General features: G+C 43.9%; 1 long non-coding RNA gene across 1 annotated transcript in view; it reads right to left on the bottom strand.

Moving 5' to 3' along the window:
• Positions 1-1921: 1921 nt before the first annotated feature.
• The window catches only part of LOC147100430 (uncharacterized), a 196545-nt gene continuing 174188 nt past the window's right edge, over positions 1922-24278 (bottom strand). The window contains exon 3 of the long non-coding RNA XR_015073734.1: positions 1922-2424. This is a non-coding gene — a long non-coding RNA (uncharacterized LOC147100430). The remainder of the gene's footprint in view (positions 2425-24278) is intronic.

The following is a 24278-nucleotide window of genomic DNA, read 5'->3' on the forward strand; positions in this document are numbered from 1 at the left end:
TAGCAAGAAATATAAAAACAGACAGTAAGAGCTTCTACAGGTATATAAAAAGGAAGAGAGTAGCTAAAGTAAATGTTGGTCCCCTAGAGGATGAGTCTGGAGAATTAATAATGGAAAACAGGGAAATGGCGGAGAACTTGAACAAATATTTTGTATCGGCCTTCATGGTAGAAGACACTAAAAGCATCCCAATAATGGATAATCAAGGGGCTATTGGGGGGGGGGAACTTAAAACAATCACTATCACTAGAGAGAAAGTACTCGGCAAACTAATGGGACTAAAGGTGGACAAGTCCCCACAACCCGATGGCCTGCATCCTAGTCTTAAAAGAGATGGCTGCAGAGATAGTGGATGCATTGGTTGTAATCTACCAAAATTCCCTGGCTTCTGGAGAGGTCCCAGCGGACTGGAAAACCACAAATGTCTCGCCCCTATTTAAGAAAGGAGGGAGACAGAAAGCAGGCAACGATCGACCAGTTAGCCTAACATCTGTCATTGGGAAAATGCTGGAGTCCATTATTAAGGAAGTAATAGCAGGACATTTAGAAAATCATAATATAGTCAAGCAGAGTCAGCATGGCTTTATGAAAGGGAAATCATGTTTGACAAATTTGTTGGAGTTCTTTGAGGATGTAACGAGCAGGGTGGACACAGGTGAGCCAGTGGATGTGGTGTATTTGGATTTCCAGAAGGCATTCGATAAGGTGCCACATAAAAGGTTACTACACAAGATAAGAGCTCACGGAGTTGGGGGTAATATATTAGCATGGATAGAGGATTGGCTAACTAACAGAAAACAGAGAGTCGGGATAAATGGGTCATTTTCAGGTTGGCAAACTGTAACTAGTGGGGTGCCGCAGGGATCAGTGCTGGGGCCTCAACTGTTTACAATCTATATTAATGACTTGGATGAAGGGACCGAGTGTACTGTAGTCAAATTTGCTGATGATACAAAGATAGGTGGGAAAGCAAATTGTGTGGAAGATGCAAAGAATCTCCAAAGGGATAGAGATAGGTTAAGTGAGTGGGCAAAAATCAGGCAGATGGAGTTTAATGTGGAAAATGCGAGGTTATCCACTTTGGTAGGAAAAATAAAAAAGCAAATTATTATTTAAATGGGGAGAGATTACAAAATGCTGAAGTACAGAGGGATCTGGGGGTCCTTGTACATGAAACACAAAAAGTTAGAAGCAGGTACAGCAAGTAATTAGGAAGGCAAATGGAGTGTAGGCCTTTATTGAAAAGGGAATGGAGTATAAAAGTAGGGAAGTCCTGTTACAACTGTACAGGACGTTGGTGAGACCACACCTGGAGTACTGCGTACAGTTTTAGTCTCCTTATTTAAGGAAGGATATATTTGCATTGGAGGCAGTTCAGAGAAGGTTCACGAGGTTGATTTCTGAGATGAAGGGGTTGTCTTATTAAGAAAGGTTGAGCAGGTTGGGCCTATACTCATTGGAGTTTAGGAGAATGAGAGGGGATCTTATTGAAACATTCTAAAGGGGCTTGACAGGGTAGATGCAGAGAGGACGTTTCCCCTGGTGGGGGAATCTAGAACTAGGGGACATAATTTCAGAATAAGGGGGCACCCATTTAAGACGGAGATGAGGAGGAATTTCTTCTCTCAGAGGGTCGTGAATCTTTGGAATTCTCTTCCCCAGAGAGCTGTGGAGGCGGAGTCATTGAATATATTTAAGGTGGAGATAGACAGATTTTTGAATGATAAGGGAGTGAAGGATTATGGGGAGTGGGCAGGGAAGTGGAGTTGAGGCCAAGATCAGATCAGCCATGATCTTATTGAATGGCGGAGCAGGCTCGAGGGGCCAAACGACCTACTCCTGCTCCTACGTCTTATGTTCTTATGTTATATACAGGATAATGTACAGGCTGGTGTGTGCTATATACAGGATAATGTACAGGCTGGGGTGTGTTATATACTGGGTAATATACAGGCTGGGGTGTGTTATATACTGGATAATGTACAGGCTGGAGTCCAACTCAAGGCTAAAATCCAGCTCTTCAATAAAGAAGTCTCCTTCCTTCCCCCAATTGTGATGACGTTGAAGGGAAATCAGCTGGAATGGCTGACCAATGCAGAACACATGTTTTGAAGCTTTGAAGACTTGTCTGGCTTGTTACCAACTGAGTTTAATAACAAACTGACAACCTCCAATCCCAGTTGATTTCTCTTGCGGAACACTGAAGTGCTGACACATGGGTTGAATTACTGTCAGCTGAGAAGGCTGATGGTTGGCGCGTGTGTTGGTCCAGTTCATCTAGGGGTGGGGTAAACCAGGTGGGGATAGGTTGCCAATTCCAATTCTAATCAACCATGCCTTCTGATAAGTCAATCGGCAAGGTCCAGTGGTGTTGGTGATCCTGGAGACACCTATTGACTGGACTTCACTGTCCCTCACTGAATCCTAGATATAAGGAACCAACAGAGAGTAAGTAAGAATATAGACATTTTTAGCCGCTTTCTAAAATCTTATTCTTCCTTCCCAGCCTTAGCCCTGTCTCCTACTCCCCGCATCACTCACCATCTCCTGGCCTTCAGGCTCAGGTGACTTGCCTCCTTGGTTCTCCCAATACTGCTCTTGGACAGGTTGTTATGTGTTGTCCAAGAGCAGCCCAGGTTGGCCTCTTCGAGTGAAAGCATGGAGACAACTAAAAATTCACCACACGATGGATTCCGGGAGCAGGCTCAAGCTGCTACTATTCCTTGGCATGCTGTGTTGGCACAATCACTCACTGCTCCCTCCAGCAGCCCCATAAGCAATTCCTTTTACTATCGGATTTCACTGTGAATGTTCCACAAGATTGCCCTCTGCAATCAAAACAGGCATATAAATCGAAACAGACTGATTGACCTTTCCAGTGACCGCCTGGTCTGGAAAACATCCATTTATCTGGTCCAGATCCTCATACAACTCCTATTCGCGTGTGTGGGAGTGATGATAGATGAAGGATAAGCCTCTATCTGTAAGAATGTGCATAAGAAACAGCAAATCCTTCTGACTCACAGCACATCCAGATAAGCAGAAAGCTAGTTTTCTTGGAAGGGTTTTTATGTTGTCCCCTCTTCTCCCAGGTGAGATACAGCATAGGGTTAGGTGCAATGTATGGCTCCGTCCCATCAGGGTTGGTCGCAGCATTGTTAAGATGCAGAGTAATGCTCCCTCTACAAACTAGTGTACGCACAGGGTAAAGTTCCATTTGAATTATGGGCAGTTTCTCCTGCAGTCTCATGCCCATTAGGAGCTGGGTTAAGACTGTCTAAACTCACATCTTCACCACCATCAGAGAGAAAAAACTTAGTACTGACTAGGATGTGGACCTTCTAACTGGATCCACAACAGTGTGCGCTATAAGATACTATCCAACTCATATCCTTAAGATTTCAGACATAAATGAACAGGAATCTAAGGTTCATTCTAAGCCTTTGAATAGGAGTTCAATGGTCTACCCCAAGAACTACCACATAGCCTGCACACCAGTCCAATGGACTATTCCAAGAGTTACCACAACTGCTGAGTGAGAGTGAAATGTTTCACCATAAGACTTACCAGGGCATCGCAATGGAAGCCCAGCATGACCAACTGCTTTCAGCAGGGATTCAACACTTCCTTCAGAGAAACCAGGCACTGTCGATGGGTATCCACCATATGATGCATAGAGTCACAAAGCCTCTAAAAGAAAGAGAAATACTCGCATTTATATAACATCTTTCACAGCTTCATGATGTCCCAAAGTGCTTTACAGTCACTGAAGTACTTTTGAAGTGTAGTTGCTGTTGTGATGTAGGAAACACGGCAGCCAATTTGTGCACAGCAAGCTCCCACAAACAACAGTGAGATAAAAGGCCAGATAATCTGTTTTTTTGGTAATGTTGGTTGAGGGATAAATATTGGCCAGGACACTGGGGAGAACTCCCCTTGCTCTTCTTCGTATGGTGCCGTGGGATCTTTTGCGTTCACCTGAGAAGGCGGAGGAGGCCTCGGTTTAACGGCTCATCCAAAAAGACGGCACCTCTGACAGTGCAGCACTCCCTCAGTGCTTCTACACAGGAACCCAGTACGCTCGCCCTCAAGCTGCCAAACTGCTCGCCAATCAATTAGAAACGAATCGAGTATATTTGCGGGCGTCACACGAACAATTCCAGAATTACTGAATAAACATCTCGTTAACACCGAGCTGCAGTTTACTGCAGGCGGAGGGGCATGATTTCCATATTGATCTTGGCTAACATTTCATTTTATTTAATTGAATTAGGGCTTGAGTGAGTGGTATAGTGTGACACAGTACCGTGCAACACGAGACTGACAGCTGCACCGTTTCCAGCAACAACTGCTGTTCATTTAGACAATTTAAATGTTGCGTTGGATTGGAAAACTGCTCAAGTTTTGAGCTTCAGTTTTTGAAATCATGCAAATTGCACTTTGGATCGATTCAAAGCTATTTGCCTCAGGCATGCCGGTAATGAAAGGCAGCTTGTTAACCATCGCTCATCTAGTGGTGGGATTGACCGGATTTTATTTGCTGCCTCCCACAGTTGCGACTGTATGAGTAAATGTCCTGCTGGACCCAGCTCTCGGATCCTGTCCACAGAGGTCAAGGTTAAAGAAAGGCTCGCTTTCTATTCATGACACAGCTCAGCCAATAAAAACCTGCGGTAGGCTTACACAGAATCGTCTTCAACAACAACAACATCTGCAACACCTGAGATCAGCCGTGGATCAGCGGGTAGCAGCACTATTACCTCTGAGTCAGAAGGTTGTGGGCTCAAGTCCCACTCTACGAGACTTGTGCACAAAAATCCAGGCTGACACTTCAGTTCTGTACTGAGGGAGTGCTGCGCTGTCGGAGGCGCTGTCTTTCGGATGAGACGATAGACCGAGGCCCCGCCTGCTCTCTCAGGTGGATGTAAAAGATCCCATGGCACTATTTCGAGGAACAGCAGGGGAGTTCTCCCCGGTGTCCTGGCCAATATTGATCCCTCGACCAACATCAGGAATTACAACAGAAAATGCTGGAAGCACTCAGCAGGCCAGGCAGCATCCGCGGAGAGAGAAACAGAGTTAACGTTTCAGGTCTGTGACCCTTCATCAGAACTGGAAAAAGTTAGAGATGTAACAGGTTGTAAGCAGGTGCAGAGGCAGGGAAGGGGGAGGGGAGGGGAGGGGAGGATTTTGCTGTTGTATCACTAAAATCAGACTATCTGGTCATTATCTCATTGCTGTTTGTGGGAGCTTGCTGTGCACAAACCGACTGCCAAGTTTCTGACATTACAGCAATGACTACACTTTAAAAGTACTTCATTGCATTTTGGGACATCCTGAGATTGTGAAAGGCGCTACGAAAATATAAGGCTTTCTCTCTTTTTGATGTAACACCTGTAACATGGAAAAACATCCCAAGCTGCTATTGATGTTGGTTTGTTTGATTCAGGGGTGCAACTAAAGATGAAATGCTGAGGTTGGTTACTTTTGTTGTGCTACCACCTCCATTAATTTGTTAAGTGTCAGCTTGGCTCTCACCTCTGTGTCAGAAGATTGTGGGTTCACGCTCGACTCCAGAATTTAAGGAGAGAATTCAGGCTAACCCTTCAGGGCAGCCCTGATGGAGGCTGTGTTGTTGGATGACATTAAACCGAGGCCCCGTCTGAATGCTCAAGGGATTGTGAGGGCACTATTCAAAGAAGAGCAAAGGAGTTGTCCTGGTTATCCCTGAGCCAACACCTCCAAAACAGATGATCACATTGGCCGGTGTGGGATCTTACTGTGCAGAAATTGATTGAAGGGTTTGCCTACAAAACAACGGTGACTGCACTTCAGAAGTTGTTAATTGGCTATGAAGTGTTTGGGGATAACCTGCAAATGTCGCAAATCACTATCTAAATGCAAGCTCTTTCTTTCCTTCTACTCCGCCATCCACCAAGGAGGATTGGAATCTGTGTCTGCACCGGCATGGACTCGATGGGCCGAATGGCCTCCTTCTGTGCTGTAATGACTCTAGGTCTAAACATTGTGCCAGTTCCATCTGCTCTGGGCTCTATGAAATGTGTGTCGGGAATTTCCTTAGGGGTGATCTCCAGATTGGCCACTGTAACTTCGGCGGAAGGTCAGCAGAAGCTCTGGTTATGCGTCTATTCGAGGTTTCCGTCGATCTTCCACCGAAGTTAAGGCGGCCGATCGGAGGAACGCGGGAGGAAATTCCCAGCGGCAGTCTCAAAGAGGTCATAGAATTACATAGAAATTAGGGAACAGAAACGGGCGTGCGGCCCAAGCAGTCCATGTTGTGTTTATCTTCCAGACCAGCAGTGGTCCGAATCCCATGTGCCCGCCCTGTTCCCATATCTCATTTAATTTATTTTCCATTAACCACCTAGCGAACCTATGATTAAATGTTGACACGGTCTTTGCTTCAATCACTCTCTTTGTGAGTGCATTCCACAACCTCACAACCTTCTTGTGTGAAAGGTTTCCCCTCTCTCTGTCCTAAATCTCTTACATTTAATGCTGTATCGATGTCCCCTTGTTCTGGAACTCTCAACCACTGGAAACGGTCTGTTTCTATATACACTGTCCCATCCCTTCATAATTTTAAACACCGCTATCAAATCACTCGTTAACCTCCTCTGTTCTAATGAAAACAGCTCCAGTTTTTCAAGGTTATATGCTGGTTGTTATGTTTCGGGATTTTTGATTATTTGGCCACAGAAGAATTTTGGTGTAACTGATATTGAAATGTTACTATTCATTTAAATATAGCTGACAGGAGGTTAAATCCACAGAACAGCCCTGTGGGGATTCAGATTTGAATTCAGATGTAGAATCTATCCAGATCACTCGAGACAAAAGAGGTTCACTAAAGTGCACATGGATGCGCGGATGCAATTAACAGTGTCAGCTGTGGCTCAGTTGGTAGCACCTGTCACCTCTGAATCAGAAGGTTGTGCTGTTCAAGCCCCTGGTGCCAGAGACTTAAGCACAAACATCTAGGCTGACACACCAATGCAGTACTGAAGAAGTGCTGTGCTGTCTTTTGGACTAGATGTTAAACCAAGGACCAGTCTCTCTCTCAGGTGGATGTAAAAGATCCCATGGCACTATTTCGAAGAGGAGCAGGGGAGTTCTCCCCGGTGTCCTGGCCAATATTTATCCCTTAATCAACATCACTAAAACAGATTATCTGGTCTTAATCACATTGCTGTTTGTGGGAGCTTGCTGTGTGCAAATTGGTGGCTGCGTTTCCTGCATTACAACAGTGACTACACTTCAAAAAAGCACTTCATTGGCTGTAAAGCGCTTTGTGATGTCCCGAGGTCGTGCAAGCCTTTCTCCTAGAACAAGGGTTTTTTGTTGGGTCGCAGCTCTGGGTCACACTACCATAGGCCTAATTATTGGGCAGCAAAGGAAACTGGTGCTCACAAGAGTTTCTGAATCCACTGACCGGAGAGACTGATGGTGCTTAAAACGAGAGACTACCTCACGCAGACCTGAAAATTGTAACGCCAGTATGAGGGACAGAGAGCAGGTTAATATTCCAAATGATAGCTGAGTAGGAGGCCGAGGAGAGCCACACTGGGACAGTGGACTGAATAAAGAGTGAGTTGCATTTTTGGCCAATGTACAATTAGCACATGCAGTGGGTACAAGATTAAAATATCCAATAGACATAAGGCTGGTGCTGCCAGCAGCTATACAATTAGCATAGCCAGTTGGTATGTGATTGATCAAGCCTCTCAATGCAAGCTTAATGCATTGCCAATGTGTTGTTTGGCACAGTCAACATGTGCAAGGTATGTACAGCTTGTAGGTGTATAATTAGCTGAGCCAACACCTGTATGTTTAGACTAGCCAACAGGTACAAAACTGAATAGGACCTGAGTCTATGTCACTAACTGAGACATGCGATTTGGAAACTCCAAGATTAGAGCACCATTTCACCACACAACAGGAAATAAAGGAGCTTTAGAATATACACTTACTTTGCTAGGAAGAATAGAAAACAGAATATTTTTTAAATGGTGAGAAACTATTAAAAGTTGGTGTTCAGCGAGGTTTAAGTGTCCTCGTACAGAGAGTTAGCATTGCAGCAAGCAATTAGGAAGGCAAATGGCATGTTGGCCTTTATTGCAAGGGGGTTGGTGTAGAAGAGTAAGGAAGTCTTGCTACAATTGTACAGGGCTTTAGTGAGACCACACCTGGAGTACTGTGCACAATTTTGGTCTCCTTATCTGAGGAAGGATATACTTGCCTTAGAGGTGGTGCAACGAAGGTTCGCTAGATTGATTCCTGGGATGAGAGGGTTGTCCTATGAGGATAGATTGAGTAGATTGGACCTATAGGGGGAGAAATTGAGTATAGCCCCGTTTGGGGCACCAGCCTCGCCAGGGCGCTAAAAGTAGCGCCCCGGAAACATTCGCGCCCCCGCACCGGAAATTGAGTGGTTGCGCCCCAAAGGGAAGCGCGGCGCTACTGGAGGCGCCCCGCATCCCTCTTGGGGCGCTGCGAGTGAATATTGTGGTGCAACGTGCTGCAGCACCACACTCAGCGGCACGTCGCGCTGTGGTATTGCAGGCCTTCCTCCCCTTCTTAAAGGGGAGGGGCCTTGTGCAGCGCGATCTGGGGCCCAGCTGGGCCCCCAATGATCGGGAGTGCAGGCAAAAGAGCCCGGCACCGAAGAGAAGTGCCGGGCTCTTGGTGCGCAGCCGGCACTCCGTGGGAGGGGGGTTCAGGAGGCCGGGGATGGGAGTGCAGGCAAGTGTTGGCAGGCGGCCAACAACAAAAATGGCCGCCCCGCACCTCGCCTTTAATTTGCGCCTCCCCGGCTGCAGGTAGGCCCCCCTGAACCGGTCGCACATAGCGTCCGGCGGTAAATCAGGGGGTGCTGCCGAATATCGTGGCCAGGGCGTCAGCGGGGCGCTGCGCACACCGATGACGTCATCGGCAGCGGCGCAGCGCTAACGGTTAGCACCACCACTAACGTCCCGCGGGATTTAGCGGGAGGTGTGGGCAGTGCCGCGCCCGGGCGCCAGTTGGCTTGCTACCCACTTAGCGCCCTCTTAAGGCGCTAACGGGTGGCGCAACCAACCGAATTTCTCCCCCATACTCTCTGGAGTTTAGAAGAATGAGAGGTGATCTAATTGAAACATATAAGATTCTGAGGGGGATTGACAAGGTAGATGCTGAGAGGTTGTTTCCCCTGGCTGGAGAGTCTAGAACTAGGGGGCATAGTCTCAGGATAAGGGGTTGGCCATTTAAAACTGAGATGAGGAGGAATTTCTTCACTCAGAGGGTTGTGAATCTTTGGAATTCTCTACCCTAAAGGGCTGTGGATGCTGAATCATTGAGTATCTTCAAGACAGAGATCGATAGATATTTGGACTCCAGGGGAATCAAGGCATATGGAGATTGGGCGGGTGAGTGGAGTTGAGTTAGAAGATCAGCCATGATCTTATTGAAAGGCAGAGCAGGCTGGAGGGGTCATATGGCCGACTCCTGCTCCTATTCCTTATGTTCTTCTACAGAAATAACAACATGGAAGCAGGCTGTTCTTACAATCAGGCCGTGTTGATGTTTCTCCTCCACATGGAATCTTCTGGAAGCTCCTTTAGCATATATTAATTACAGAAGAAGACATTTGCACAGAGAACATCACAAAACAAAAATAAGAGCAAAATGAACCGAACCCCTGGTCACTTGACTGGGATTTGGAAAATAAGCAAAAAGGATGTCCCAGCCTTCACCTAATTCTTCAATCCCAGTTCACAAATGAAGAGAAGTGAATCCGACTTTAGATCCTAATCGCTGTTGCCCACCAATCCTCAAATTTAGAGAAAAAATATAATGTCCTCAAATTACAAGAGAGATTGTGTTTCCAGTTTTCCATGAAGACACTGGGGGTAATTTTGACTTTGGCCGTTCGTGTAAAACTATTGGCTCGGTCACCCGTTCAACACCACTCCTGAGCTTTGTTTCTACTGAAGTCAACAAGTACAAGGCTGATCTAGCCAGGAGATGATTGTCTGGCACCGCCATGATGAGCATGATTGGTACAGCCAGTAGGCATATAAGAACATAAGAACATAAGAAATAGGAGCAGGAGTGGGCCATTCGGCCCTTCGAGCCTTCTCCGCCATTCAGTGAGATCATGGCTGATCTTCTGCCTCAATACCACTCACCGGCCCGATTACTATACCCCTGATGCCCTTACTAATCAGAAGTCTATCGACTTCTGTTTGGAATATAGCCAATGATTGAGCCTCCACAGCCCTCTGGGGTAGAGAATTCCAAAGATTCACCATCCTCTGTGTGAAGAAATTTCTTCTCATCTCAGTCCTGAATGACCTACCCTTTATCATGAGGCTGTGGCCCCTGGTTCTAGACTCCCCACCCAAGGGAAACATTCTCCCAGCATCCACCCTATCAAGCCCTGTAATAATTTTGTATGCTTCAATGAGATCCCCACTCATTCTTCTGAATTCAAGAGAATACAGGTCTAGTTTACTCAATCTCTTCTCATACGACAGTCCTGCCATCCCAGGAATCAACCTTGTGAACCTTTGTTGCACTTCCTCTATGGCAAGTATATCCTTCCTTAGGTAAGGAGACCAAAATTGTACACAGTACTCCAGGTGTGGTCTCACCAAGGCCCTATATAATTGGAATAAGACTTCTTTACTTCTGTACTCAAATCCTCTTGTAATGAAGGCCAGCATACCATTTGCCTTCCTAATGGCTTGCTGCACCTGCACATTCACTTTCACTGACTCATGTACAAGGACACCCAGGTCCCTTTGAGCATCTGCATTCCCCAATCTTTCACCATTAAGGAAATACTCTGCCTTTCTGTTTTTTCTACCAAAGTGGATAACTTCACATTTATCCACATCATAATCCATCTGCCATGTTCTCGCCCACTCACTGAGCCTGTCGAGATCCCCTTGAAGCCTCTTCACATCCTCTTCACAACTGACACTGCCACCTAGCTTTGTATCATCGGCAAATTTGGAAATGTTACATTTAGTCCCCTCATCCAAATCATTGATACAGATTGTGAATAGCTGGGGCCCGAGCACCGATCCTTGCGGTACCCCATTAGTCACAGCCTGCCATCCTGAAAAAGACCCGTTTATCCCTACTCTTTGTTTTCTGTCTGTTAACCAATTCTCAATCCATGTTGGTATATTACCCCCAATTCCATGTGCCCAAATTTTGTTCACCAACCTCTTATGTGGGACCTTATTGAAGGCCTTCTGAAAATCCAAATACACCATATCTACTGGTCCCCCTTTGTCTACTCCACTAGTTACATCCTCAAAGAACCCCAATAGGTTTGTCAAACAGGATTTTCCTTTCATAAATCCATGTTGACTCTGCCCAATCTTACTACTAGTTTCTAAGTGCCCAGTTATTACATCCTTTATAATAGATTTCAGCATTTTCCCAACTACTGATGTGAGGCTAACATATGATTGGTACAGCCATGAGCGCATGGATGCACTTCACCGCGGATCATTTAATTTTGTACATCTCTCACACGCTACATGGCACCAAGAACATTGACATCAAGGGGGCGATCCAACTGACAGCCCTCCGATGGAAACTCAGAGAGATTTCATTGACTTCAATGCAAACAAAGATTGGAAGAGGTGTTTAATGGGTGGCCGAGCCGATATTTTACATTATCGTCTAAAGTCCCAATAATCCTCACTGACTCTTGGAGAACCACAGACAGGAGCCGCCCTCCAGTATGTTCCTCACGTGGACATTCTTCTTCAAGTGCGCCTGGCTAATGAGTGCAGACAGACTGTTCTACCACTTGAAGTCCACATACATTCCAATGGGATGTGTCCAGCAGCTGGGACCCTGGGTGCTTATTTCACTCCCTATCCAGAGGAGCCTGAACCCCTTGCAACGGTGGGCTGCTTTGCGAGAAATCAGCTGCACAGACTGGTGAGAGAAACCAGGCCCTCTGGCCTGCCCGGCTCGGCATCATAGTCGGCGGTGAGATTAGCCACTGAGCCATCAGGGGAGCTACAGATAATTTGTTTAAGTACATCTGGCTTACACTGATTAGTGGTTGGTGAACTGTGCACCCACTTGTGACAGAATATATCTGTCTCCTTTCTATTCTGAGTTCACATAGTTAAAAATCCCCCAAAACCAAGAGCTAATTTTAGCAACAAGTTGATCACTGGCAGCTGCTCTTAATTGCTGCTGTTTTTTCTTTTACTCATTTGCAACAGTTTGCGGAGTTTGTTGTGCAATCAGTTTATTGACAGCTGCGATCCGAGGCTGATTCATGTCCATGCAAAGGTTTTATAGGAGGGGGAAATGAGGCGGTAAAATGCTGCTTCAATCTACCATCCTTTGGGAGTATGTGTGGTTTAGACCTGGAACCAGGAAACTCACTCTGTTCCTGTTACTGGGACCAGGAGCAGCCAGAACACTGATGGTTTGGGAATAGTTGTTTTCATGCAGACCTTCTGGGCAATGCTTGATGCAGCCTGGGTGGCCCCATGGTGAAGAGCATCCAATGAGCATGGTTCCAATTTGAAAACTGTGGTATCAGAGGGTGTACAATGGTGTTAAGACTTGTTGATATTGGAAATTAGTTCTTGATTCCTGTCCCATTCAGTGACAGACTCGTGTCCCATTTAATGAGATTGACTCATGTCCCATTTAGTGACAGACTCGTGTCCCATTCAGTGATGGACTCATGTCCCATTTAGTGAGATAGATTCATGTCCCAGTCAGTGACAGACTCGTGTCCTATTTAGTGACAGACTCATGTCCCATTTAATGAGATTGACTCGTGTCACATTTAGTGACAGACTCATGTCCCATTTAATGAGATTGACTCGTGTCCCATTTAGTGACAGACTCGTGTCCCATTTCATGACAGACTCGTGTCACATTTAGTGACAGACTCGTGTCACATTTACTGACAGACTCGTGTCCCATTCAGTGACAGACTCGTGTCCCATTCAGTGACAGACTTGTGTCCCATTTCATGACAGACTCATGTCCCATTTAGTGACAGACTCGTGTCCCATTCAGTGACAGACTCGTGTCCCATTCACTGACAGACTCATGTCCCATTCAGTGAAGACTCGTGTCCCATTCAGTGACAGACTCGTGTCCCATTTAGTGACAGACTCGTGTCCCATTCAGTGAAGACTCGGGTCCCATTCAGTGACAGACTCGTGTCCCATTTAGTGACAGACTCGTGTCCCATTCAGTGACAGACTCGTGTCCCATTCAGTGACAGACATGTGCCCCATTCAGTGACAGACTCGTGTCCCATTCAGTGAAGACTCGGGTCCCATTCAGTGACAGACTCGTGTCCCATTTAGTGACAGACTCGTGTCCCATTCAGTGACAGACTCTTGCCCCATTTAGTGACAGACATGTGCCCCATTCAGTGACAGACTCTTGCCCCATTTAGTGACAGACATGTGCCCCATTCAGTGACAGACTCTTGCCCCATTTAGTGACAGACATGTGCCCCATTTAGTGACAGACTCATGCCTCATTTAGTGACGGACTCGTGACCTGTTTAGTGACAGGCTCGTGCCCCATTTAGTGAGATAGTTTCATGTCCCATTTAGTGACAGACTCGTGCCCCATTTAGTGAGATAGTTTCATGTCCCATTTAGTGACAGGCTCGTGCCCCATTTAGTGAGATAGTTTCATGTCCCATTTAGTGACAGACTCGTGCCCATTCAGTTAACCCTGAATAAGCCCCATTCATTTACTGACATTTTTAAAAAGGAAGTAGCAATTACATCAGAATTTTCTGGATTGATCAGTTTGTTCGACACTGTGAAATTGGTGCTGTTTGTTCTCGGTTTATATAAAAATAAAATAGCAGTCTTCTTCCAAAAATGCATTTTAATGTAACTCTGTTTTCTTTACGTCAAAGTGGAGTTTTGGTATTTGCTCCTGTGATAATATTTTACCTAATCTGTGGCTCACAGCAAACAGTCTATTTTACAACAAACAAAGTCTATTTACTCAGAAACAGTCTATTTAAACAGTGCACTACTGCAAACATTCTACAGAGTCTATTTAAAAAGAGTCACTACAGCAAACAGAATTCATGACCAAAACTGCAGCAACTTCTCCCAATAAAAGCAGGGTTATTTCTGCATCAAAATGCAGTGAGTGGTGGATCATTACAAAATATAAATTATGTGTGCAAAATCAATCCCAGTCACTTACAGGCGTGATTGACGGGGGAATTACCCATTCTGGTTGGGAATGGGTTATCACTATATGCAGCCATCAATGTTAGATCCTGTGCTTTGCAGGTGCTAATGGGATAGGACCAATGTTCCCATTAAGCTTCGTGGCCACATGACAGTGCTGGTGGATTGTCCTAAGGCTGTGTAGTGTAATTCTATTGCATTTTTTGGGTAATAGAAAGAGGTGCACCTTCTTTCAGGCAACAAGAATGTTGCTTTTTGTTGGATTGTGAGGAGTATTCAGCCTCAGAAGCTGTATCAATATGCTTAACATATTTCACGTGAAGCTCACTACTTGAGGGATACAGAGTGGGACAACCTGCTGTGACCAAACTCTATGCGAAGACAATGTTCAGTCTCATGACTAGAACATCTACTGTGTCGCTCCTCAGGATTATAGTTCCAAGAATCTGTTCAAAATACTGGGCAGTGAACTGCGTGTAAAAACTTCAGTTCCCTTATACTCCAAGTTGCAGTATTTTGTATTTCCACCTGATATTATAAGTGAGTTTGATCCATTGTTGAACCTCTGGTCAGAGTGCAATGTTTCCATGTATCCACATAAAATGAAGATTCAACAGGAATACTACACATCTCCCAGTAAACACTTTACCACAAGCAGGATCACTGCAAATCCCCAAGTTTATGGACTGCAAGTGAAGAGATGCAGATTTCAGATCGTAAAGGTTATAGTTTAAAAACAGAAACTGTTATGCGGTCATTGAATAAAAAAGTGGTGCATTCATAACAAAGATCAATCTCCAGAAGGATAATGTTTTGGAAAGACTCCATTACATATTTTGGTCATTGGATATTCCTGTCATTGGATATTCTGATCATTGGATATTCCGATAATTGGATATTCTGGTCATTGGATATTCTGGTCAATGGATATTCTGGTCATTGGGTATTCAGGTCATTGGATATTCTGGTTATTGGATATTCTGGTCATTGGATATTCTGATCATTGGATATTCTGGTCATTGGATATTCTGATCATTGGATATTCTGGTCATTGGATATTCCGATCATTGGATATTCTGGTCATTGGATATTCTGATCATTGGATATTCTGGTCAATGGATATTCTGGTCATTGGATATTCTGATCATTGGATATTCTGGTCATTGGATATTCTGGTCATTGGATATTGTGATCAGGGGATATTCTGGTCAATGGATATTCTGGTCATTGGATATTCTGGTCAATGGATATTCTGGTCATTGGATATTCTGATCATTGGATATTCTGGTCATTGGATATTCCGATCATTGGATATTCTGGTCAATGGATATTCTGATCATTGGATATTCTGGTCAATGGATATTCTGCTCATTGGATATTCTGATCATTGTATATTCTGATCATTGGATATTCTGGTCATTGGATATTCCAGTCATTGGACATTCTGATCATTGGATATTCCGGTCATTGGATATTCTGATCATTGGATATTGTGATCAGGGGATATTCCAGTCATTGGATATTCTGGATATTGGATATTCTGACCATTGGATATTCTGGTCATTGGATATTCTGGACATTGGATATTCTGATCATTGGATATTCTGACCATTGGATATTCTGGTCATTGGATATTCTGGACATTCGATATTCCGATCATTGGATATTCTGGTCATTGGATATTCTGATAATTGAATATTCTGGTCATTGGATATTCTGGTCATTGGATACTCTGATCATTGGATATTCTGATCATTGGATATTCTGATCATTGGATATTCTGATCATTGGCTATTCTGATCATTGTATGTTCTGATCATTGGATATTCCCATCATTGGGTATTCCAGTCCTTGGATATTCCAAGCATTGGATGGACTAATCATTGAATATTCTGGACATTGGATATTCTGATCATTGCATATTCTGATCATTGAATATACTGTTTATTAGATTTTCTGATCATTGGATACTCTGGTCATTGGATATTCTCATCATGGAATATTCTGATCGTTGCATATTCTGGTCATTGGATATTCTGGTCATTGGATATTCTGGTCATTGGATATTCTGGTCATTGGATATTCTGGTCATTGGATATTCTGGTCATTAAATAGTCTAATCATTGGATATTCAGTTCATTGGATATTCCGGTCACTGGAAATTCTGATTATTAAATATTCTTTTCATTTGATAATCTCGTCATTGGATATTCTGATCATTGGGTATTCTGGTCATTGGATATTCTGGTCATTGAATATTCTAATCATTGCATGTTCTGGTACTTGGATACTCTCATCATTTAATATTCTGATCATTGCATATCCTGATCATTGGATATTCTGGTCATTGGATATTCTGGTCATTGGATATTCTGATCATTGGATATTCTGATCATTGGCTATTCTGATCATTGTATGTTCTGATCATTGGATATTCCCATCATTGGGTATTCCAGTCCTTGGATATTCCAAGCATTGGATGGACTAATCATTGAATATTCTGGACATTGGATATTCTGATCATTGCATATTCTGATCATTGAATATACTGTTTATTAGATTTTCTGATCATTGGATACTCTGGTCATTGGATATTCTCATCATGGAATATTCTGATCGTTGCATATCCTGATCATTGGATATTCTGGTCATTGGATATTCTGGTCATTGGATATTCTGGTCATTAAATAGTCTAATCATTGGATATTCAGTTCATTGGATATTCCGGTCATTGGAAATTCTGATTATTAAATATTCTTTTCATTTGATAATCTCGTCATTGGATATTCTGATCATTGGGTATTCTGGTCATTGGATATTCTGGTCATTGAATATTCTAATCATTGCATGTTCTGGTCCTTGGATACTCTCATCATTTAATATTCTGATCATTGCATATCCTGATCATTGGATATTCTGGTCATTGGACATTCTGGTCATTGGATATTCTGATCATTGGATATTCTGGTCATTGGATATTCTGATCATTGGATATTCTGATCATTGGTTATTCTGGTCATTGAATATTCTAATCATTGCATGTTCTGGTCCTTGGATATTCTCATCATTTAATATTCTGATCATTGCATATCCTGATCATTGGATATTCTGGTCATTGGATATTCTGGTCATTGGATATTCTGATCATTGGTTATTCTGGTCATTGAATATTCTGATCATTGGATATTCTGATCATTGGATATTCTGGACATTGGATATTCTGGTCATTGGATATTCTGATCATTGGATATTCTGATCATTGGATATTCTGGTCATTGGATATTCTGATCATTGGATATTCTGGTCATTGGATATTCTGATCATTGGATATTCTGGACATTGGATATTCTGATCATTGGATATTCTGGTCATTGGATATTCTGGTCATTGGATATTCTGATCATTGGATATTCTGATCATTGGATATTCTGGTCATTGGATATTCTGGTCATTGGATGTTCTGATCATTGGATATTCAGGTCATTGGAAATTCTGATCATTGGATATTCTGGTCAATTGATATCCTCATCATTGGATATACTGACCTTTGGATATTCTGGTCAGTGGATATTTTGATAATTGGATATTCTGATCATTGGATATTCTGGTCATTGTTATTCTGGTCATTAGATATTCTGGTCATTGTTATTCTGATCATTGGGTATTCTGATCATTGGATATTCTGGTCATTGTTATTCTGGTCATTGAATATTCTGGTCATTGGATATTCTGTTCATTAGATATTCAATCATTTGATATTCTGATCATTGGATATTCAGGTCATTGCATATTCTGATCATTGGATATTCTGATCATTGGATATTCTGATCATTGGATATTCTGATCAGTGGATAACCTGATTATTGGATATTCCAGTCCTTGGATATTCTGGTCATTGGATATTCCAGTCATTTGAAATTCTGATCATTGGATATTCTGGTCATTGGAAATTCTGATCATTGCATATTCTGTTCTTTGGATATTCTGATCATTGGATATTCCAATCATTGGATATTCTGATCATTGGATATTCTGGTCATTGTATATTCTAATCATTGGATATTCTGATCATTGGATATTCTGATCATTGGATATTCTGGTCATTGGATATTCTGGTCATTGGATATTCTGGTCATTGGATATTCTAATCATTGGATATTCTGGTCGTTGTATATTCTGATCATTGGATATTCTGGTTATTGGATATTCCATTCATTGGATATTCTGATCTTTGGATGTTCCATTCATTGTTATTCTGTTCATTTGATATTCCGGTCATTGGATATTCTGCTACTGGAGTTGTCCTAGGAATAAGTGTTAGCTGTGGCTCAGTTGGTACCACACTTGCCTCTGAGTCAGAAGTTGTGTGTTCAAGTCCCACTCCAGGGACTTGAGCACTTAAAGCTAGGCTGACACTCCAGTGCAGTGCTGAGGGAGCACTGCACTGTCGGAGGTGCTGTCTTTCGGATGAGGTGTTAAACCGAGGCCCTGTTTGCTCTCTCAGGTGGATGTAAAAGATCCCATGGCACTATTTCAAAGAAGGGCAGGGGAGTTATCCCCAGTGTCCTGGCCAATATTTTTCCCTCAACCAACATAACTAAAACAGATTATCTGGTCATGATCACATTGCTGTTTGTGGGAGCTTGCTGTGCTCAAATTGGCTGCCGCGTTTCCCACATTATAACAGTGACTCCACTTCAAAAGTTCTTCATTGGCTGTAAAGCGCTTTGATACGACCAATAGTCGTGAAAGACGCTATATAAATGCAAGTCTTTCGTTCTTTATCTCACTTAATGATTGACATAATTTGTTTATTTGTCACCCTGGATTCATTTGGGCTGGGGAAGTGCATGGTGGTTCTCTCTAAATTGGCTCGGTTTGGATTAGGCAGGTGTCCTGAGCTGAGCTCTGGTCAGGGGGTCTAACATTGACTGGTGTCCTTCTCCTATTCCTTAATTTGGGTATTTGGAGCTGGTGTTTACATTTTGTAGGCCATTAGCAAGGGGCCACATGCTGTCTTGTATTTCCTCAGGAGTCTTACATCACACCTCTATCTGAATTGTGCCCTGTAGCTTTTTCAGCCATATTTAGGTTGTTGGGTGGGGGCGGGGGTTGGTGGGAGGGTTGTACTGTGCCACAGTAGTAGGTTCAAACTTGAATTTTTTTGCCTGATTTTTTTTCCAGTGGGCTGGGGGGGCGGGGGCGGGGGGCATAAGCAACATCAATCAGGCAGCAGTGGCTTAAAAAGATGACTGATGCTTTGTTTCCAATAACTGAAACTCGTTTCCCCTGGGCATCAGGGAGCAACTGGTCCAACCCCTGGGTTTCTTTTGAATTGGAAAATTCCTAAAAGGCCATGGGGTAATAGGCGGATCCCGTGTAGCCCTTTGTGCTTCTGCCAACAGAAGTGTCCCCTACATGAACCACACCACCATTATTTCACGATACCCAACAATTCAGAGTAATCTTCACCATTGAGTGGAATCAGATATCTCCCTCTCTTTGTCAGCCTAACACTCCTGCAGCTAAGAGATAGAGGCCTGCCAATGCTCCCTAGGAGGTGTGAGACTGTGTGCTCCAACTATCCCTCCAGCCCAGGAGGTGCTTCAGTCTCCCCACTACACATGCCTCAGAACTGAGTAGAGCAAGACTCAAACCTGTGACTATTCCTGTTCCCCGGCAATCTGCACTGCCCTAGTCAGCTTTATATTGAGTAATTCAAAACTTCCCATGCAATCCCTTCCTAGCCCTGCCCTACCTGGCTCAACGACCAGCGATTCATCCCCAGCGACAGCCGCTGTTCTTCTTGTGAAAAATTTCTGCTTCTTTCTATGTTCTCTGTGAAAATACTAACCATGGTCCAATGCCTTCAATCTCTTCACAATCGTTCTCACTGGTTCTTCTCAGAAAAACTTGCATTCTTTTTGACCTCAGCCCTACTCCACACATGACTCGATAAAGGAGGCAGGAAGTGACAGCGCTGGAGAGTAACAGTAATTCCTTCCCCCCGTCCCCCTCCTGGAACTATTGCCCGCTGTGATTCTCTGTCCTCTAGCTAGCAGTGAGTGCAGGCATCACAGTGGCAAGGCCAGCATTATAATAAAGATCTCTGGCTTTTGATGATTGTCTCTTGCAATAAGTTTGAGCCCCCCTCCCTCCACCCACCCCGCGCCCCCCCCCCCCCCCCACCAGCCACTTGGCATGCTTTCCATTACTGAGGGCTCCCAGAAGATTAAAGCATGTGAAGACCCTGCTGACATTTATTAGGCAAAAACCATACCGCATTCTTCTTCTGCGAGACATGCAGGTAATTCCAGTGGGAAAGAGAGGGCAGGAAGTCAAGTCAACCTGATAAGAAGGGCCCGGTTTGCAATAAAGGACATTTCGTTCTTGTTGTCCAGCCATTTAAGCATGCACATGTCGTCTTACACAACAAGATGTGGCTCTTCCCAGAGAGGTAGAGGAACTTTTAAAAGAATCACTCACTGTTGTAGCTAAAGAACGTGCCCACTGATCTTTGTCAGAGACAGAGCAGTATTTTCATCACCGAACTGCAGATTAACTTACCCCCTCAGTAGGAACCAAGATTAAACGCAGCAGGAAAAGAAAGAAGAACTTGCATTTATATAGCGCCTTTCACGACAACTGGACGTCTCAAAGCGCTTTACAGCCAATGAAGTACTTTTTTTTGAAGTGTAGTAATGTAGGAAACGCAACAGCCAATTTGTGCATAGCAAGCTCCCACAAACAGCAATGTGATAATAATAACCAGATAATCTGTTTTAGTGATGTTAGTTAAGGGATAAATATTGGCCAGGACACTGGGGATAATTCCCCTGTTCTTCTTCGAACTAGTGCCATGAGATCTTTTACATCCACCTGAGAGAGCAGACGGGGCCTCAGTTTAACATCTCATCCGAAAGACAGCACCTCCAACAGTGTAGCACCCCCTCAGCACTGCACTGGAGTGTCAGCCTAGTTTTATGTGCTCAAGTTCCTGGAGTGGGACTTGAACCCACAACCTTCTGACCCAGAAGGCGAGTGCACTACCCACTGAGCCACAGCTGACAGATTAAAACCAATTTTAATTTCACCCAAATGATAATAGATTTCTGGAATAGGTGTGGCTACGGCGACAGCGTTTTAGCCGCATGCACTAATTTTAGTAGAAAATGCCTTACACACAGCACAGGTGAATATACTTCACATGTGTATATTTACTGAACAAACATCTACCGCCAGTCAGCAACGTAGGAAGTAAATCACTCACAACGATCAAAAAACACACGCACACCCTCATCCTCTAGAGGTGCTTCAACGAGTGGGCCTAGATTTCCATTCTCAGCAATGGCCAACACCAGGTCAGATCAGACTATCAGGTCCTGCTATGGCAGCGTTGCCTGTCGTCTGGCTGCACCTTCCTGGGAGCAGGAGAGAGGCAGCCAAGAGATAAACTCCCCACTAATACAATAGCAAAACCTGAAATAACAGCAGACAAGGCTGGAAGCACTCAGCAGGCCAGGCAGCATCCGTGGAGAGAGAAACAGAGTCAGCGTTTTCAGATCGACGACCCTTCGTCAGGACTGGAACAAGTTGGAGATGTAACAGGTTTTAAGCAGGTGCAGAGGTAGGGAAAGGGGGGGAGGGAAGGGGAGGAAGGAACTGAAGGCACAGTCTGGTCTAGGATTCAACTCAGGAGAGATAGAATGTTGCAAATGGGGATGGCAGAATCATCAACAGCTGCCGCCTGAAAAAATGGTGGGGGGGTGGTTATAGTCTGAAATTGTTGCACTCAATGTTGAATCCAGAAGGTTGTAAAGTGCCTCGTCGAAAGATGAGGTGATGTTCCTCGAGCTTACGCTGATAAACTCCCCGCTCTGGATAGAAAGGTGCTGCGTATGAATCTACAAAATTGGAAATTCTTTCTCTCACATGGTTCCAGTAGAGAGATACCCAAATCTTTAATGCCACTCCGCCAGTGGCACAAAATGAGCCCACTTCCAGGAATATTCTCGATTATGTTTCATCCTTCTCCTCCGTCTTCTTTCCTTTCCGATCCCTTCATTTCATGAAAAAGCTGCTACCTGTAAAGTCTGTGGGTTGTGCAGTTAATAAATACACAGACTTCAGAAGTAACAAACAAACAGGTCTTTACTATTCGAAGGTCCGGGCGAATCTGCCCCAGCAATCCTGCCACAACACTTATATACTGGTGTGGTCACTATCGGTATTACAGTATACAGAAGCCAAACAAATAGTGCCACACCTAAAGTAGTTCTCTTAAAGGTGAACGGTTACATTCAATAGTTCCCTTAAAGATAGACGGGTACATACACTACAATCCTCCCTTTTTAGCTTATTACTTACAGAGTCCCCGTTAAACATACATATCTTCAAATTCCTATAAAACAAATTACAGATATAATCTCGGTGGAGTCAATGTCATATAAAACAATTTACAAATATAATCTTGGTGGAAACAGTTCACAGGTTCAGTCTCTGCGGAAACAGTTCATAGATTCAGTCTCTGATCTTGACTCGTTCCGAACAACATTTCTTTGGTGTAGCCGGTTCACCTGGCTAGCGTGACTCCTCCATAGCCTTTTTCTTGATGTAACAGCTTGAACTTTCGTCCTGTTGAACCAGCAGTGCGGACTTTTACAACCAACTGGCTGTCTTGACATTTTCCAGTTTTTCAACTAATTTAGCTCCTTTCGTAATGTCCCGCCTGGAATGGTAGAAGTGCTAATATTTTAGACAGTTATTATCTTCTGCTTCTTCTTTTTCTTTTCTGCCTTTTTGAAACTCTCGGAGCTCCTTTCTCGGCTGCCAGCTGTAGCGCCACCAACTCTCTATGTTCCTTAGACCTTAAGTGCTTCATCCGGATTTCAGCACTTTGAGAGTTTTCATCACAAGCTGGGCAGACCACATCCTCGTAATATTCAGTGTCACTCAACAGGTCATGGTAATATTCAGGTTCGTCCTGAGTTAGGCCAGTGAGAGAGACTTCTTCTTCCTCCTCACCCGTCTGGACGTTAGCTGACGGTGGTTCCTTCCCTAAACATCTTTCTTGAAAAGCCTTCTTCATGCATTCATATTCATCCCGCTCTTCCTGGGTTATCTGCCATTCCTTCACGACGGACCTCATTTGTGAGTTCAATACCTTCCTTTCCATCGGTAATTGCGTTATCAGGCTATTTAACCCTTCTACTGAAATAACGGTTTCCACATTCTTCTGTTCACCTTGACGTGATTCAATGTACTTTTGGCATCCTTGTAAAATTTGTGTTGCCACCTCAGCTATCTCCGTGACTTTTGAGAGCTCCGAACTCGTTCCCCCTGAAGATTGAAGCTCGTGTTCAGATTGTTCCCCTTGCCGAGTCTTGTCCTTCAGCGTATGAAGGAGTTGGCCGACCGTTAACTCTTCCCTGGGAACACGGTGGATCAGAGTCTTCTCCATTTCATCCATCTCTTTCTCCAATACTTCCACCTTACGTTCCTCTTGCACTTTGGCTTTCAGCGCTCGGCAAAGTTGCGCCCTGATGCTCTCTAGTTCATGTTCAGGGACCATTCTTACAGTGTCCTGTTCTTCCACTGAAAGGATTCCCAGTTGAATCTGTTCTTCAAGTTGTTGAACCTCGGTCATTGCCGCCTCATACTTGTCTTGGGTGTCCTTCAATGTTTTTATAAGTTCTTGGACATCCTGTCTTTCATGCTCTGCCATGATTTTCACCTCTAATTGCTCATCTATGGATGGAGCTTCTATCGATGAGTCTGTCTTGGCCTTGAGTTCATCAAGAATTTCCTGCAGCCTTTGGACTTCTTGCTCATGTTCAACCTTTAGTTGTTCATATGCTTCTACTGAAACTAGCTTTTCGGAGGCTGCCGAGTTAACCCCCTCCAGAATTGTAGCCTGGGCCTGTTCATACTGTTCTTTCAACTTCTCACACTCTGCTTGTAAGGAGTCGTAGAGAAGAACTGGAATAAAATCCTGGCTCCCTGAAGATTCCTCTTCCTTTGGTTCATTCTGTAAATATTCTAGTTCCTGAACAGCATCAG

Source organism: Somniosus microcephalus, chromosome 26 (genome assembly GCF_052327205.1).
Source record: "Somniosus microcephalus isolate GS21.2 chromosome 26, FLI_Smic_1.0, whole genome shotgun sequence".
In the NCBI taxonomy this organism is placed as follows: Eukaryota; Metazoa; Chordata; class Chondrichthyes; order Squaliformes; family Somniosidae; genus Somniosus; species Somniosus microcephalus.